We start from the raw sequence: 18131 nt of genomic DNA on the forward strand, positions 1-18131 counted from the left end.
GCTGATCCGGAAGGAATGTGCAGCATTGTAGGAGGAAACCAACTTCCTTTGGGGAACCCTCTCCACAGTCCACGTGGGAAGGATGAGGCCTGTGACAGAGTGAAACACTGACAAATGAGGTTACAGATTCAAGGGATCCTTAGGAAGAAAAATTTCTCTTTGAGAGCCAAGACAGTCTTATTTCAATCTCTTAAAAATTGATAAATAATAATTGTACGTATTTATGGGGTACAATGTGATGTTTTGACATATGTATACATTGCAGAATGATTAAGTTAAATCACGCTAATGAACATATCCATCGCCTGACATATTTCTTTTTGTGGTATGAAATCTACTCTTAGCAATTTTGCAGTATACATTATTACTAACTATAGTCACCATGCAGTGCAAAAGATCTAAAAAACTTGCTCCTCTTAACTAAAACTTGGCACTCTTTGACCAGCATCTCTCCATCACCAACCCCCTAGCCCACCATTCTAATCTTTGCTTCTGTGAGTTTGACTTAAAAAAAAAAAAAGATTCCACATATAAATGAGATTGTGTGGTATTTGTCTTTCAAGAGTGTCATATTGATCTCTCTTCTCTCAGCACCTAGCATGATGCCTTGCCACTGGTCAGTCCTTAAAAATAAATGTCATGATGTCTCCATGGATATTCAGAGGAGTGTTGGGAAGAGTTTGTATATATCTATATTGAAGAACATCAAGACTGAAAACAAGAGCAAATGTGCATCTTAAAAAGGGCATGAAAAGGAAAGAATTCCCAGCCTTGGCATTGTCTTCGATACTTACTTTCCTTTGAAGGAGAACTGTATTGACAGAAGAACATCACATATTTGGTGGCACCAAAGAGCTAGATTGCTTTCTTCTGTTTCTCTAAGATCTATCTTTCAGTAGCCACCGCCCATGTAGCCACCCCTTAACCCCCACAGCCTGGTCAAAAGCACTGGCACTATCAGGCAACTTATAGTCCTAGGCCTCATTTGTCACTCCTCAGGATATATGCCTTCAACAGTAATGGTTGTCTTAGACTTGGCACACATGGAAGCAGTGTAGACCATGGGCTCTGGTGCCAAACAGCCTGGGTTCAAATTCTGGCTCCAGCATTTACCAGCCCTGTGACCTTGGGCTAGGTATATAATCTTTATGCCCTAGTTTCCTCCTCAGTAATAGTAATACTTACCTCATCCAATTGTCTCGAAGATTAAATGTCAATGTAACGATGTTTGGCAGGAAGAAAGCACTAAATGAAGTGTTAGCTTTAGGAAATCCTCTTTTAATAATTGTACTGTGTATCTCCAGTTTACTAGTGAAGTTCTGTTTATATTCAGCACTCTGATCCACTTCCATGCCAAGAGATTCAGCAAAGGGCTAAGAGAAAACACTGTCTTGTATGCATTAGTTTCTAAGAGTTTACATGATATGCCAGCATTCATATCTTGACATACTGTAGAATGCATACCTGCACCCCTGACCCCAGCCCCCAACAACATTCCCTGGTCCTTTTCTCTTATCTAATTCACAGTCTCTGGTATGGACTTTTTGCATGAAACACAAGGCGTAAGTCAATGGATGCTGACTTGGTGGGAGGGGGAGCTTCCTACTTCTCAATGCTTAAAACCTGGAACACCCAGTGATGTCAGAAATTTGTCCTTTCAGTCAACTTATGAATACTTATGAAGCAGCTATTATGTTCTACGTCCTGTGCCCAACCTAACCCTTAATGCAACATAGTTCAGTAAAGAAAACAGATAACAAATAACTTCACGAGGTTCCATTCCACATAGAGTTGAAAAGAGGGCTTGCAGGCTGATCCAGCACTTTTTCTCACATACTGCCTGGCACCTATTGACATAATGTGGCTTTGGTTTATCCAGGAAGTGGCTAAGCCAGCATTAGGTTGAAAAGGGTTACATGTTCATGAGGCAACTCAAACTGTACAGAGGCACATAAATTAAATTAAAAAGTGAAAGTCTTTCCTCCAACAGCTTTTCCCAGAGGTAACCACTCTTAGGTTGGGTGTCCACTTCTCCAGATTTTCTATAGATGTACAATTAACATATATATATGAAATATGTACAATATTTTGTTTGGATATAAACTTTCCTCAAAACAAAGCAGTTTCTATTGTTGCTCAACTTGTCTCAATTTATTTTTTCCCCCAGTATATTTTGTGATTTTTTTTCAGATATTGATTTACAAGATTTTCATAGAAATTGTAGCCCTCTGTTCCATGACCCAAGCAAATACTATGTGGAATAGTGCTATGTAAATAAAAATTTTTGATAACCAAGGGAATGGAAGGAGCAGGGAAGATATACAACATTTTTACTATTTTTCTCATTGCAGGGATGACTAATTAAAAAGTTAGAAATAAAATTAAAATATGATTAAGTTTGAATTCATACTTAATGATTGTGTTCCTGTGTTCCTGATAGTTCAATTTTCAGTTTTATCCATTTTTATTATTAATTGTTTAGGATTCCTATATCTTCCTAAGAAATTTGCCATTTTATCTTTATGAAACATCCTTCTATTTCTGGCAATACTCTCTGCCTTGATACTACTTAGATTCTTTTTTTTTTTTTTTTTTTTTTGCGATGCAGTCTTGCCCTGTTGCCCAGGCTGGAGTGCAATGGCTCAATCTCGGCTCACTGCAACCTCTGTGTCCCAGGTTCAAACGATTCTCCTGCCTCAGCCTCCCTAGTAGCTGGGATTACAGGCGTGTGCCACCATGTCCAACTAATTTTTGTATTTTTTAGTAAAGATGGGGTTTCACCACGTTGGCCAGGCTTGTCTCGAACTCCTGACCTCGTGATCTGCCCGCCTTGGCCTCCCAAAGTACTGGGATTACAGGCATGAACCATCTACTTAGATTCTTAAAAATAGCTCCCTGGCATTCTTATGGTTAGTGTTGGTATATAGTTATCTTTTGTTATATTTGTTTCTGTCATTTCTCTTTAACCTGTCTGTAGGCCTCCTGTAATAACATATAGTTGGGTGTTGCTTTTTTTTTGTTTGTTTGTTTTTTTACCTAGTTTGACAGTCTCTTAATTTAATATCTTGAGGATTTAGGCTTTAGGCTTTATTTATTTATTTATTTATTTTTAGACGGAGTCTTGCTCTGTCATCCAGGCTGGAGTGCAGTTGCTCAGTCTCAGCTCACTGCAACCTCTACCTTCTGGGTTGAAGCAATTCTCCTGTCTGAGCCTCTGGAGTAGCTGGGATTACAGGCATGTGCCACCATGTCCAGCTAATTTTTGTATTTTTAGTAGAGACAGCGTTTCACCATGTTGGCCAGGCTGGTCTTGAACTCCTGACCTCAAATGATCCACCCACCTCAGCCTCCCAAAGTGCTGGGATTACAGGTGTGAGCCACTGTGCCTGGCCTTAGCCATTAATATTTAAAGTACTTACTGATATGGTTGGATTAAATCTACTGTCTTGCTGTTTGCTTTCTGTTTTTCCCATCTGTTCTTTTGTCTCCCTTTCCTGACTTAAAAAGCTTTTTTTTAGGAATTTAGATATATTTTATTATTTTATATCCTTTTTGCTGGCAGTGGTGGAGGCGTTAAACAGTAACCTGTTGTTTTTAGTAACCAGAAATTATATGTATCCTTAACTCATTACATCTGCCTTAAATTGGTACTTTACCATTTCCTGAATCATATAAGAACCTTTAACAATGTAATTCCGCTTACCATCTCTTGCTTTTTATGACATTGTCATATTTTACTTATACATGTTATAACCCCTTAGAATGCATTGTTGTTATTGTTGCTGTAAATAGTTAGCAATCTTTTATAACATTTTAAACAATCATTTATATTTGCCCATTTATATTTCTTAACATTTCTTGCAGTGAGAGTACATGGGGGGAGAAATTCTTGTTGTTTTATTTGTTGAATAACATCTTTATTCCACTTTGTTTTATAGAATATGCTTTCATTGGGGATAGAATTATAGACTAGCTTTTATTTTATTTCTTTCCCCTTTAGGCATTTTAAAGAAATAGTTCCATTGTCTCTGGCTTCCATTTTTTTGTCGTTGTTGAAAAGTCAGTTATTCTTATTGCTGTTCCCCTGAATGTAATGTGTCTTTTTTTCTGACAGTTTGAGATTTTCTCATTATTTTTGATGTACAGTATTTTAACTAGGTGCAATTTTCTTTATGTTTGTCTGCTTGGGGTTCACTGAACAACTTGAATCTAGGAAGGGCTTGTTCCCTTCTCTGGTATTTCCTCTAGATTTCTTCTCCATTGTCTTTAAAAAATATTTGAAAATTTTTTGATTATTATGATAAGAGCAATGATTTCTTGCAACTCCCTAGGATGAAAGCTGAGCGCTCTGCCTCTGATATTTAATTCATCTATTCACAAGATAATTTAATGGGTAGTCAACTAAGCTTCTTTTGCTATATTGATTCAAACCTATCAAAGTAAAACAATGCTCCTTCACCTGAATCAATAGCACACACGCACGTACACACATATACACACACTAACCTTTTCAGTTCTAGGGTATGTAGCTGGTTATTTGCTTCTTTGCAGATTTTATTTTATTATCATTTTTTGAGACAGGGTCTCTTACTCTTTTGCCCAGGCTGGAGTGCAGCGGTGTGATGATGGCTCACTGTACCCTCCAACTCCCAGGCTCAGGTGATCTTCCCACCTTAGCCTCCTGTGTAACTGGGGCTACAGTAACTGCACTACCATGCCTGGCTGATTTTTTAAAAATTTTTCATAGAGGCGAGGTCTCACTATGTTGCCCAGGCTGGTTTTAAACTCCTAGTCTCAAGCGGTTTTTCCACCTCAGCCCCACAAAGTGCTGGGATTACAAGTGTGAGCCACTGTGCCCAACCTTCTTTGCAGACTTTAAAATGTCACTTTTTGTGTCAGGAACCTGAATGAAATTTGTTTGGCTTTAATCTGCATGAGCATAGGTGTTTGTACATTCATCTGGTAATTCTACTATCTGTAGCAGTTGTGGGTCTGTCTCTCTACTTGTTTCTTTCATCTGTGCTGGGTCTTGGTCACATTTCTTAGCTTCTTGTGTACTGGTTATATTTGACTATATTGATTGTTTATGAACATACTTGAAAAAATTCTTTATAGATTTATAGAAATATGTAGGATTATATTATCTTCCTCCAGAGAAGATTTTTCAGTTGTTTGCTTCAGGCACCCAGTGGCACTAGCAATGTGGGACCACCTGTATCCAGCATTAACACAAGATTTTCCTGGCCCCCAAATGGGTCTTGGAGTTTATGCAAGGGGCGATTTACTTATAGTTCACTTTCATTTCTAGGGTTCAGCCTGTCAGGCTTACGATACTAAGTGAGGAATTTTTTGCTGCTGCTTCCCTCTCTTGATCAGCTCTCAACTTCACATTTAACCCCATAGCCTTGAGAGGCTATCAGAGGTATGACTCAGTCTCTCCGTTCCTCCACTTATGCTTTCTACATTTAGCAAATAAAAATGCAGAACACCTAAATTTGAATTTTAGATTATCAACAAATAATTTTTTAGTACAGATATATCTCCTACAATATTTGGAACATACTTATACTAAGATTATTCATTGTTGGCTGGGAGCAGTGGCTCACGCCTGTAATCCCAGCACTTTGGGAGGCTGAGGTGGGAGCCTGAGCCCAGGAGTTCGAGACCAGCCTGGGCAACATGGTGAGACCCTATCTCTACAAAAACTACAAAAAAATTAGCCGAGCATGGTGGTGCACGCCTGTAGTCCCAGCTACTAGGGAGGGTGAGGCGGGAGGATCACTTGAGCCTGGGAGGTAGAGGCTGCAGTGAGCCGAGATCACACCACTGCCACTCCAGCCTGGGCAACAGAGGAAGACCCTGTCTCAAAAACAACAACAAAAAATTACGTAATTGAGATTGTCTATGGCTAAAAGCCATGGAGGAATTATCTGTGAGTGACTAGAAGATTCTTTAGCTTGCCCAAGTCTTCATCTAGGATCAGGAGAGTATTCCTTACTGCAGAAAATTTACAGGGCTAGAGGAAGACAAAAATAAAGTTTAGTTTTGGTCAGGTTATGCATTTGTTAAAACAAAAAAACCCTACTATTCATATTTGAGTGTGTTCTATAAGAGGCATGGCATTTAGGCCTCCTACCAGCTCTATGAGGATGGGCTTGTTGCCAGGACACTCAGGGACACTGAGACTCAGAGGAATGTCCTCCTTCAGCAAATTGGAGCAGGGTGGACATTTACACCCATTTGCCCAACTCCTTGGCCTGCGAAGTTCCTCACTGCACTACAGTGCCTCCCATGAGTGTATTTCTCTAGTGCTTCCTGGGGATTAAAGCATCAGTATATTTTATTTATCCTTCTGGTAATGCCATGAAGTGGGCCAGTGGGTGGTGATAGCCCCAGTTTTACAAAGGAAAATTGTGGAGATTCCAAGCCTTGCTCATGGCTACTGGTTCTGTGGCCTGTTTTTTGATTCTTGCTCTGTTGGTCTTTCTCTATTTCTCTAGGGTGCCTTTCAGAAACTAACTTTGCTGAACCTGAGGGTTATGCTTAGAGAAATTTTTTATTGATTAACTTTTGAAAAGTTGTGAAATACACACACGCAGAAAAATATACAGAGCATGCGTTTGGCTTAAGCAAAGGTCTTTGTAGACATGAGCAGCTCAAGAAGCAGTATGTCAGCACCCCAGAAACCCCATGTGCCCTGACCACAATCCTGCCTCTTCAAACGTAGTGCTGTGTCTTTCATGGCCTTTCTTGCCTTGCTTTATAGTTTTACCAGCTACATGTATTTGTATGTCTCTCAACACTATAGTACAGTATTGTTTTCAAACTTTATATAAACTGAGTTGTATTGGTATACTATTTTGTGTTGAACTTTTTTTACTCAACACTGTTTTAAAGATTCACCTATATTGCTATACGTAGCTCCAGCTTGCTTTTATTACTGTATAATAAATTTCACTGTATGAACATACCAAAGGAATGTATTTATTTACTATTGGATGATAGGATTGTTTCATGTTTTGGCTGATTGTAGACAATATAATGTTTCTGTATGTGCAATATGAAGACATTTCTGTAGGGTGGCATGGAATTCTGGATCACTGGGTGTGGCCATGGTAGTACGTGTGCTGGAGCTTCCTCAGGCTGTCCCCCAAGAGCCACTTGTTAAATTTTCTGAAATTTTATGAGCAAATTGTTAACACAGCTATTAACAGTTGAATTATATAAACTTATAATTAAAAATTATGTTAAAAATAAAGGTGACACATATTGAAGACTCATCACTTTCTAGTTATTTTACAACATTTATATTATTATCTACATTTTTGAGATTCCTTCTGTTTATTGTATCTATATGGTGGAAACACTATATAATGGTGTACTATTGTGCATCTTTTCTCAATTCTGCATTCGGTAATGTCACTTTGGTTGCTTGAAATCAGTCATAGTGGGAGTATTTACACAATGGAAATAAGAAAACACTACAAGGCTTTCCCTCTGGAGAGCTGGTTGTTAAAACATTTGGCAGCCCACCACTGGATATGTGTCGTCAAATTTATCAGAAAATTCCAAACTGTTTTCCCAAGTTGTACCAATTTGCATCCCTACCAGCAATTTCAGAGTTCCTATAGATCCTTGCCAACACTTACATTTGATTCTGCTGGGCAAGTAGCAGTATCTAATTGTGGTTTTCATTTGCATTTCCCTTCAGCACTTGTCTTGTTTATTGGCTATTTGGATTTCCTCTTTCTGTGAAGTGCTTCTTCAAGTCTTCTGCTCATTTTTCTATTATGTTGGCTGTCTTTCTTATTATTTTATAGGAGATCTTTTCTCTTACAAAGGTTATGGACCTTTTGTTGATTAGGTACATTGCAAATATCTCTTGTGACATTTCATTTTTTCCTTTCTTGTTGTAAAACAGGCACAAAAAAACCACATAAAATGTAGCTTAATAGGTTGGTATAAAACAAATCCCTTGCAATCACTACCCAGGCTGAAAAATAGACCTTTGCTGACCACTTCGGAGGTAGTGCCTCTGTGCCAATCACAGCCTTTCTCTCCTCCCTAAAAAGACTCTCCAGATGTTGACAGTCATCATTTCCTCACTTTTCTTTGTAGTTCTAGCTACAAATGTGCATCCTTATGTGCAATAGTCTAGTTTAGCTTTTTTAAAGATAAATGTCTTAGAAGTCTCTTAATTTACAGGTTCTCTCCCCTCTTTTTTTTTGCAATTTGAAGACATCAAGTCATTTGCCCTGTAAAGTTTCCCATAGACTGGATTTTGATGATTGAATCCCTATAATGTAAGCTATCATTTTCTAATATCTTCTGAATTTTCTGAGCTTTGATGCTATTCAGGTTTTTTTTCCCCAAGGTAACTTTGTAGATGGCAATGTGTTTTTGCACTGGGAGGCACTTAATGTCTGTTCCTCTCTCCTTCTGTGATATTACTAGCCCCTGATGTTCAACACTTACATTCATGAATTCATTAGGGAGTGCAAAGTGGGGATATTCTAAATCTATTATTCTGTCATATATTTGTTCAACTTACTTTTTTGAAAGAGTTTGTTCTCTATCCTGATCCAGAAGTGATTTTTTTCTTTTAGTAACATTTCGCGATGCATTTACTTATGACCTGTGTATTTGAGTATCTGTCTACCACCCTTATCTTTTTATGGCTGTGCAAATTCTCTCATCTCTGGTTGTGGGAGCCTTATGAAGAAACACTACCCTATTAGTCTTTGATAGCATCCCTGTTTTCTGATATGAAAAGATGTTACAGGCTCATCTTGGTCATTTCCTATTCTGGCCCTGGAATAATTCATTTCTCCAAGGAGCCCTAGTTTCTTTTAATAGGAAATAGTGTTTCAAGACCATAGTCTGGGTGCCAGGGTGCTCATTGTTCACAGGATGCTCATTGTTTCTACGTCTCTTCAGCAGACAGTGCTAGGAAGCTAAATGAAAATAATATGAGTTGATGCTGACACTTCTATTTCATATTCATGACCACAGGATTTTTACTTCTTTCACCTTATCTCTGTTATTTCTATCCTTCCACATAGAAGATCTTGGTTCTCAAGGATACAGGGGATAATAGATTAGACTATCCCATAATTACATATTTGCTCTCCTCCATCCTACACACACTACACTCCCAGAGCTGCAAAACCAGTGACCACCACAGAAGTTACTGAAGACAGCTACCTTGTTCACACTCTGTCTATTCTCTTTGCCTTTTTAAATTGTGTGCTATATCTGTATTGCCAGAGTGAATAGCAATTACGTGTTATATTTCCTCCCTTATACTCTTAATTCCTCATAAGCAGGAGTTTATACAGGGATGCTTAGGCAAAACTGACACTTGCAGCACAGCTTTACATATTTAAAAGAGCAGATTTTAAACAAAAGAGAAGTGTACTTGACCAAGGTCACATATTATATATCTTCATATGTGAACATGTACACTCTTCCCTCCTTTTAACTGATGTTTTGGGTTATGCAATTAATTCTAGTAATCTCACTAGATGATCTTTTAGCATAAAGAATGAGAGAGAAGGTAACAGTCATGGCTGTTTCCAGATTTACGGGCATAGAAACAGATATACAAAAAGTTTCTGGCATTTGAAGGATTACAAAAGAAGGGCAATTCTTGGTGGAAGTACACAAAGTTTTATTTTCAAAACTTTCTTTTCAAAGTTAGTATCTGTATCTTTCTGGAAAAAAAATACATGCCTTTGTTAAAAACTTCATCAATATAGAAACATATTTTAAAAGCCACCTTTAAAAAAAAATCACTAAAACTCACATTACCCACAGGGAGTTCCAAAGTTGGAATTCCATATTGTCAATTAAAACTTTAGTTCTGATTATGTTACTTATCATAACTTCTGCCAGAACTTCCAACATTCTCAAAGTCACTTTAGATAAACGGAAGAAACAAACAAGCTATACTTAGAATCATGAAAATGCAACTCAAATGTTTTGATAAATATAGTAGTACATCCCATAAGTTGAAGCTGTCAGGATATTACTGGTGTATTGTAAGTTGCACGATTGTGGTCATTAACTGCAAACTCAACCTGTAGAGTTGTAAAGCAGCAATTGCCCCACAATATACTTGGCTATGCAGGTATAAGTGCTAGGAAAGCAGGTAATCAGGTTAAGGAAATGAGATTAATCATGCACGACTTCTCTATTTACCTAAGATATATTCAGCTCCATGGTGCTGACCTATGTACTTCAATTATATCATTAACACACTAATTAGACAAAGCAAACACCAGCTTAGTGGCTCTTATTTTTAAAGACTAGCTACAATGTCTTAAGTACCTGCTTTCCCAAAAAGTTGTTTATCTAAAAGCTCAGCAATTCTAGTTGGAGGTTAATAAAGAACTTCTAACTTAAAGCAGACACAATCTCAACTTTCATCCGATGCATTCACAATGAGGTTACAACACAATTGGTTTACCTCTAGAGAACTAGATCTTTGTTAACGTAAAGTCATCTACCTATTGTGAAGGAGTGGATTCAGGCAATGTAATGGTCTTCAAAGGCCCTAAAAATTGGTAAGAAACCTCTATTTGCTTGCAGCCCTACCTAAAGCATTTCCTAAACTACTGCCCCTTCCTATGCACGGTATTTCTGCCAGGGAGAAACATCTAGAAACATCCCTGACCTACAACATCAATTTCCCAAGACGACTTATTAGAAATGCAAATTCTTGGGCCCCACCCTAGACCTCCTGAATCAGAAATTGGTGTGGGGCCTTATAGTCTGTTTTAACAAGCTCTCTAGAGAATTCTGATGCAAGTTCATGTTTGAGAACTGTGGTCTAAGATCTGAGTGACAAATCACTTTCTGTGTGCTTTGTGAAATTAAATAAGTCACGATTCTTTGTGATGCTTGGCATAAAATATGTTCCATAAGCATTTGTTTACCTCTCTGAGCAGCATCCAGGGAGAGTTTTTTAACTACTGCATTGGGATAAGATAATTCACACTTTGTGGGTCTGTGGTTTTTTTCCTGAGATCGGCTTGGACCCCAGTCACTGCCACCCACTGCCCTATGATTCACCTTGAAGTCAGCTGAGTCATGATTATAGGAAAACACAAATCAACCCTAAATCATTTAGCAGCTGCCCCCCTTTTCACAGCTTACCCACATAGACAGGAGACCCCTGCTAAACTGTGTAACCTGGTTCCCCCACAGCCACTGCAACCAGTCGCATCCCTCAGTGACTGTCTGCCACCTGATACAGCTGCCCCTAAAGCCCTGACCAAATCAGCATAACATGTCCACGCCTCTAGCTTCTAGTAGTGAGACAAGGAGCTTTCTAAGTTTGGGGGAACACTAATTACTGCCAGAGAGATGAATTTAATGAGAAACCAGCAGAAGAGCACCTGGTCTTACTGCTCTTCATGCTCCGTTCATGAGCTACATCAGATGCTGTCCCTGAGCTCACCAGCTGTGCCTTCTCCCTGACCAGTTTTGCTTCTGGGCCACTTCAGGTGGGAAGCAGACTCAGCAGGGAAGCAACTGCAAAGTTGTTATAAACTGTGTACTTTTCTTCCTATCTCCTGTAATTCCCAAGAGGATACCCTAAAATTACTTTTATTGCCCTCTTTATCTTGCCAATAAGAGAATGGTAAAAATTTGGTGGAGGGCAGAGATGCATGGACAGCTAGGAAGCTTTGTGACCTGAATACATCAGCGTTAAGTACATGTTCCTACACCTCAACATCAACTTTTACATCCCAGCTTTCCAGCCTATACCTGCTGTCTGTCCTTTCCACGGTCATCTGCCTTGTAATCCTCTCACTCTTCATTAGCACCCCCCAAAGAACGACGAGTTAGGATCAAAATGGGAATAACTTTGAGGTGCTCAGTTGCTTACATTTTTCCTTCCTCTCCTTAGAAAACCTTAGAAGTGGTCTCTTTTTGCCAGTTTTGCCCTTTGGACTGCTGGGCTAGACTAGAGTTCACTCATGGAGCAACTGGCTGCTTGAGGAGGGGAATCACTCCTTGGTTCACTGTCTCCACCTGCCATTCTGCCTCATCTCCTCACCCCACCCCTACAGGTCCCGAACAGCTAGATTTCTTGGCCTCTGATTCAGCATAGCTAAAGAGTACAACATTTCAGGTAGCCCTTTACTTCTTTCTCCCTGGAAATCCCTGAATTAAGACAGACTTCTCACCAAGAATTGCCTTTTTCCCGCCCAGAAAAATGAAAGAAGAGTTCAGACCTGTGGTTGTTTTGTGAAGGGAAGATTTTGTGAAGGAAAACATTTTAGGAAAAAATATAGTTAAAAAATATTGACTGTTACATTTATAAGCTTGGCAAATCTTACTTCCAACGATCTGATGAGGATCTAAAATCTCCATGACTTCCTCCGACTCCATCGCTTTTGAGAATGTCCCCCTTTAATGAAGTGAGACCATCGTATAAAGCCAGTCAGCGGCCGGGCGCGGTGGCTCACGCCTGTAATCCCAGCACTTTGGGAGGCCGAGGCGGGCGGATTAGGAGGTCAAGAGATCGAGACCATCCTGGCTAACACGGTGAAACCCCGTCTATACTAAAAAATACAAAAAATTAGCCGGGCGTGGTGGCGTGCGCCTGTAGTCCCAGCTACTCGGGGGGCTGAGGCAGGAGAATGACGTGAACCCGGGAGGTGGAGCTTGCAGTGAGCCGAGATTGCGCCACTGCACTCCAGCCTGGGAGACAGAGTGAGACTCCGTCACAAAAAAAAAAAAAAAAAAGGCAGTAAGCACAGAAGGGTAAAAATGGGACCTTGTCTACACCCATCACTGTCCAGATACCCTTTTGAGAGAAGATGAAGATCTTTAAGTCAAAAGGAACAATCAGTACTTTTAGAGCAAGAACACACTGTCAGTGGGAGATAGGGCAGAAGGTGGCCTAGAGAAATGATTCCCTGTGGTGCATAGAGCACTAGAGAAGTCTGAAAGGTAAGTCCTCACACTAGTGTTAGCTCTCTGTTCAAGATAACTTGGTAAAGAGATGGCAAATGCTTAAGCCCAATAGATTGCCAATCCCCAGATCAAAATCGAGATTGATTTATTTTTGCTCATAAACTTTTGACCATTTTCTAGGGTTTTTAATAGACATCATCTGGGTCACTGACCACTCTTGGAGGAATAAGAGAAGTCTCAGACTACAAAGAGCAAAGTCCATTAAAAGAAAGATTATTTATATCATAATAGCCCAACCAAGAAAACAGCTGGGCATTGTGAGCACTGATTGAAGCGACTAAGAATGACGGGAGTAGGGGCTCTGTACCCAACCCCTTAGCACACAAAGAGCCTTGCAGTATAGCTAGGTTCTCTCTAGAGCCACTAGGTTTCACCTAATGCACCATACCCTTTGTAAGGCTGCAGCCCCTTTCCCGTGCAGGCACTGAGAAGTCTCCTAATTTCTGAACTCAAGCTTTCTGGCCCCTCTCCCCAGGCCTGACCACACTACATGAATCTGTTCTAAGAACTTAGTTTCTTGACAGTCCCACCTACCTACACCTCCAGACTCTTGGGCTCAGCCTTCCTCTTATATCACCTTCCTGCTTGTTAGCTGAATCAGATCACTTGGGTAGGTAGCAGCATGGTGCCTGTTAGTAATCTGGTGTCAGCTGAATTCTGAGCCTGTGTCTTTTTTCCCACTCCCCCTGCCCTCAGTGTTAATTACGCACAAAATTGAATTGTGTTCCATTGCTTAATATTGACGTTCTCATAAAGGTAGAAGGACTGATTTCCACTTGTAATAAACAATTTCATGTAAACACCTAAAAGTAAATCTCATCAACTAGTTTAGAATACAAAGGAGAACCAAATTTGTATTAAAAAAATTTTAATAGTTTTTAACTGTAGGCTGGGTATGGTGGCTCACACCTGTGATCCCAGCACTTTTAGGAGGCCAGACCAAGTGGATCACTTGAGGACAGGAGTTCAAGACCAACCTGGCCAACATGGCGAAAGTCTGTCTCTACTACAAGTACAAAAATTAGCTGAGGTGGTGGCAGACACCTGTAATCCAAGCTATTCAGGAGGCTGAGACACGAGAATTGCTTGAGCCTGGGAGGTGGAGGTTGCAGTGAGCTGAGATCGCACCCTTGCACTGCAGCCTCGGCAACAGAGTGAGACTCTGTCTCAAAAAAAAAAGTTTTTAATTGTAAAATATAGAATTCATAGATAAAGCAAATATTTTCATACTTGATATTTAAAGCCAACATCTGTGTGATCACGACCACATGCCAAGAAATGGAACATTGCCTGATTATGAGATTCTTCCCCACTTCCATCCTTTCCTGCCTCTTGTGATAACCATTTCTTGTTCTTCTTTGTAGTTTTAGTACTTATACATCTAACCCTAAATGACCTAGTAAAGTTTTGGCTCTTTTGAGCTTTATTTAAATGGATCATACTGTATGAATTTTTAAAAAATCTTTCTGTTTTTGAGCTTCTGCACAGCAAAAGAAACTATTAACAGAGTGAAAAGACAAGCTACAGAATGGGAGAAAATATCTGCAAACTGCATCTGACAAAGATCTAATATCTAGCATCTATAAGGAACTTAAACAAATTTACAAGAAAAAAATGACTCCATTAAAAAGCGGGCAAAGGACATGAACTGACACTTTTCAAAAGAAGATATACATATGGCCAACAAGCATATGAAAAAAAGCTCAACATAGCTGATTATTACAGAAATGCAGATCAAAACCACAAGGAGATACCATCTCACACCAGTCTGAATGGCTATTAATAAAAGTCAAAAAATAAAAAAAGCTGGCAAGGTTGCGGAATAAAAGGAATGCTAGACACTGTTGGTGGGAGTGTAAATTACTTCAACCATTGTGGAAGACAGTGCGATGATTCCTCAAAGAGCTAAAAGCAGGACTACCATTTTACCAGCAATCCCATTACTGGGTACATACTCAGAGAAATATAAATCATTCTATCATAAAGACACACATGCACATGTATGTTCATTGTAGCACTATTCACCACAATAGCAAACACTTGAAATCAACTTAAATTATCTGTTAGTGGTAGGCTGGATAAAGAAAATGTGGTAAAAAGAAAAAAAAAAAGAAAATATGGTACATATACATCATGGAATGCTATGCAGCCATAAAAAAACAAGATCATTTCCTTTGCAAGAACATGGATGGAGCTGGAAGCCATTATCTTTGGTAAACTAATGCAGGAACAGGCAATTAAATACTGCATGTTCTCACTTATGAGTGGGAGCTAAATGACAAAAACATATGGACACATAGAGTGGAACAACACACACTGGGGCCTACTTGAGGGTGTAGGTGGGGAGGAGGGAGAGGATCAGGAAAACTAACCAATCGGTACTAAGCTTAATACCTGGGTGATTAAATAATCTGTACAACAAACCTCCATGACACAAGTTTTCCTATAGAACAAACTTGGACAGGTACACCTGAACTTAAAATAAAAGTTAAAAAAATTCAAATCCAGACACATATTTAAAAAATCTATCTCTTTTTTATTTTGCTATTATTTATCTATTTTCCTGCTCAAGCTTGGTCATTTTCACTGCTGCATAGTATTTTATTATAATGTATCCCAAGTTATTAATTTTTATTGTTGATTAGCATTTGCATATAGTTTTAGGTTATTATAAATAATGTTTCTATGAACATTCTTTTATGTGTATGATGGTGCACATATCTATAAATTTCTTTAGGATCTAGGAGTGGAATTTCTGGGTCATCAGGTTTATACATCTTCCGGATTATCAGATAAAGCCAAATTTCCAGTGGTTGTAAACAGAACAAAGTGGTTATGCCAATTTGATAACACATGTTCAGCAACATTTAGGATTGTAAGACTTCCCATGTTTTGCCAATCTGATGGGTTTACAATAGCATCTCATTAAGGTTTTAGTTTATATTTCCCTGATTATTAATGAAGTTAGGCACTCTTTTCTATTCATGAGTCAAGCACTTTTTTCTATTTATTCGCTATTTGAATATCTTCTTCTGCATGTGCTTGTTTAAGTCTTTTAGCCATTTTTACCTTATTGGTTTGTAGGACTTGATATATTCTGAGGCTGAGTTTGATGGCTTACCTTTTCATTCTCTTTATGGTGTTTTTTGATAAACAAAGTTGTCAAATTTAATGTAGTAAATTTACTAAGCCTTTCCTTAAAAGTCACTGTACTTTGTATTGTTTGATAGATATTTTCCTTCCCCAAGGTCAGGACAATATTCTACATTATCTTCTGAAAACTTAGGTTTGCCTTTCACATTCGGGTTTATAATATAGAGGTTTCAGCATTAGTTTTTCCATATGGGCACTCAGTTGTTTTTAGCAGCATTTATTTCAAAACTCATCCTTTCCCCAGTACTCTGTGATACTTTCATTATAAAGTGTCCTCATTTTTGAGACCCTGTTTCTGAGATCTTAATTCTTTCCATTAGTTTATTTGTCTAGTCCTTGTATCAATACCAAAAGTATGACAACTTTGTATAAATAATTGATATCTGGTAAAACAAGTCCTCCCAACACATGCTTCTGCTTTAAGTCTGTCTTATATCTTTACAGTATTTACATTTTCATACATTTTATAAGATCATTTATCAAATGCTTCTTTACATCTATTGAAATGATTACATTTTTCTTCTTTAATCTATTAACGTGATCAGTTAAATTAATTGATTTTCAAATATTGAAATACACTTACATTCCTGGGATAAACCCAACTTGGGCATGAGGTAGTGTCATTTTCATATGTTCTTTAATTTGTTTTACTTGTAGTTTAGATTTTTGTATCTGTGTTTCACAAATGTCTCGCAATTTTTCTCTTCCTTTCTTATATAGGCCTTGCCAAGTTTTTTTTTTTTTTTTTTTTTTTTTTTGAAATAGAGTCTCACTCTGTCGCCCAGGCTGGAGTGCAGTGGTGCGATCTCTGCTCACTGCAAGCTCCGCCTCCTGGGTTGACTCCATTCTGCCTCAGCCTCCCGAGCAGCTGGGACTACAGGCACCCGCCACCACGCCCGGCTAATTTTTTTGGATTTTTAATATAGACGGGGTTTCACGGTGTTAGCCAGGATGGTCTCGATCTCCTGACCTCGTGATCCACCTGCCTCGGCCTCCCAAAGTGCTGGGATTACAGGCGTGAGCCACCACGCCCGGCCCAGGCCCTGCCAAGTTTTGCTGTAAAGTTTATGCTTGCCTTACAAAGTGAGTTAGTCACTTTCTTCTTTTTTCTATGCACTGGAATAATTAGGGCTAGATTATAATGATTTCTTCCATAAGATTAAAAAAATTTCATGGGTACATAGAAGGTGTATATATTTGTGGGCTACATGAGTCACTTTGATATAGGTATACAATGCATAATAATAACATCAGGGTAAATGGGGTATCTATCACCTCAATCATTTATCCTTCCTATTACAAATAATCCAATTATATTGTTTCAGTTCTTTTGAAATTATGATAAATTATTTTGAATATAGTCACCCTGCTGTGCTATCAAATACTAAATCTTATTTTTGTATCCATTAACCACTCCCACTTTTCCTCCACCCCTCACTATTCTTCACAGCCTCTGGTAATCATCATTCTACTGTCTATCTCCATGAATTCAATTGCTTTAAATTTTAGCTCCTACCAACAAGTGAGAACATGTGAAGTTTGTCTTTCTGTGCCTGGCTTATTGCACTTAACATAATGACATCCAGGTCCATCCACGTTATTGCGAATAAATAGGATCTCATTCTTTTTTGGTGGAATAGTACTACATTGTGTGTGTGTACCCATTTTAGAAAATCCATTCATCTGTTGATGAACACTTAGGTTGCTTTTAAACCTTGGCTATTGTGATGCTGCAATAAACACGGGAGTGCAGGTATCTTTTTGGTGTACTGATTTGCTTTCTTTTGGGTATAAACCTAGCAGTGGGATTTCTAGATTATATAGTAGTTCCATTTTTAGTTTTTTGAGGAACCTCCAAACTGTTCTCCATAGTGGTCATTCTCACCAACAGTGTGTGAGGGTTCCCTTTTCTCCACATCCTCACCAGCATTTGCTATTGCCAGTCTTTTGGATAAAAGCTATTTTAACTGGGGTGGGATGATATCTCATTG

The sequence above is a fragment of the Pongo pygmaeus genome, chromosome 2 (genome assembly GCF_028885625.2).
Source record: "Pongo pygmaeus isolate AG05252 chromosome 2, NHGRI_mPonPyg2-v2.0_pri, whole genome shotgun sequence".
In the NCBI taxonomy this organism is placed as follows: domain Eukaryota; kingdom Metazoa; phylum Chordata; class Mammalia; order Primates; family Hominidae; genus Pongo; species Pongo pygmaeus.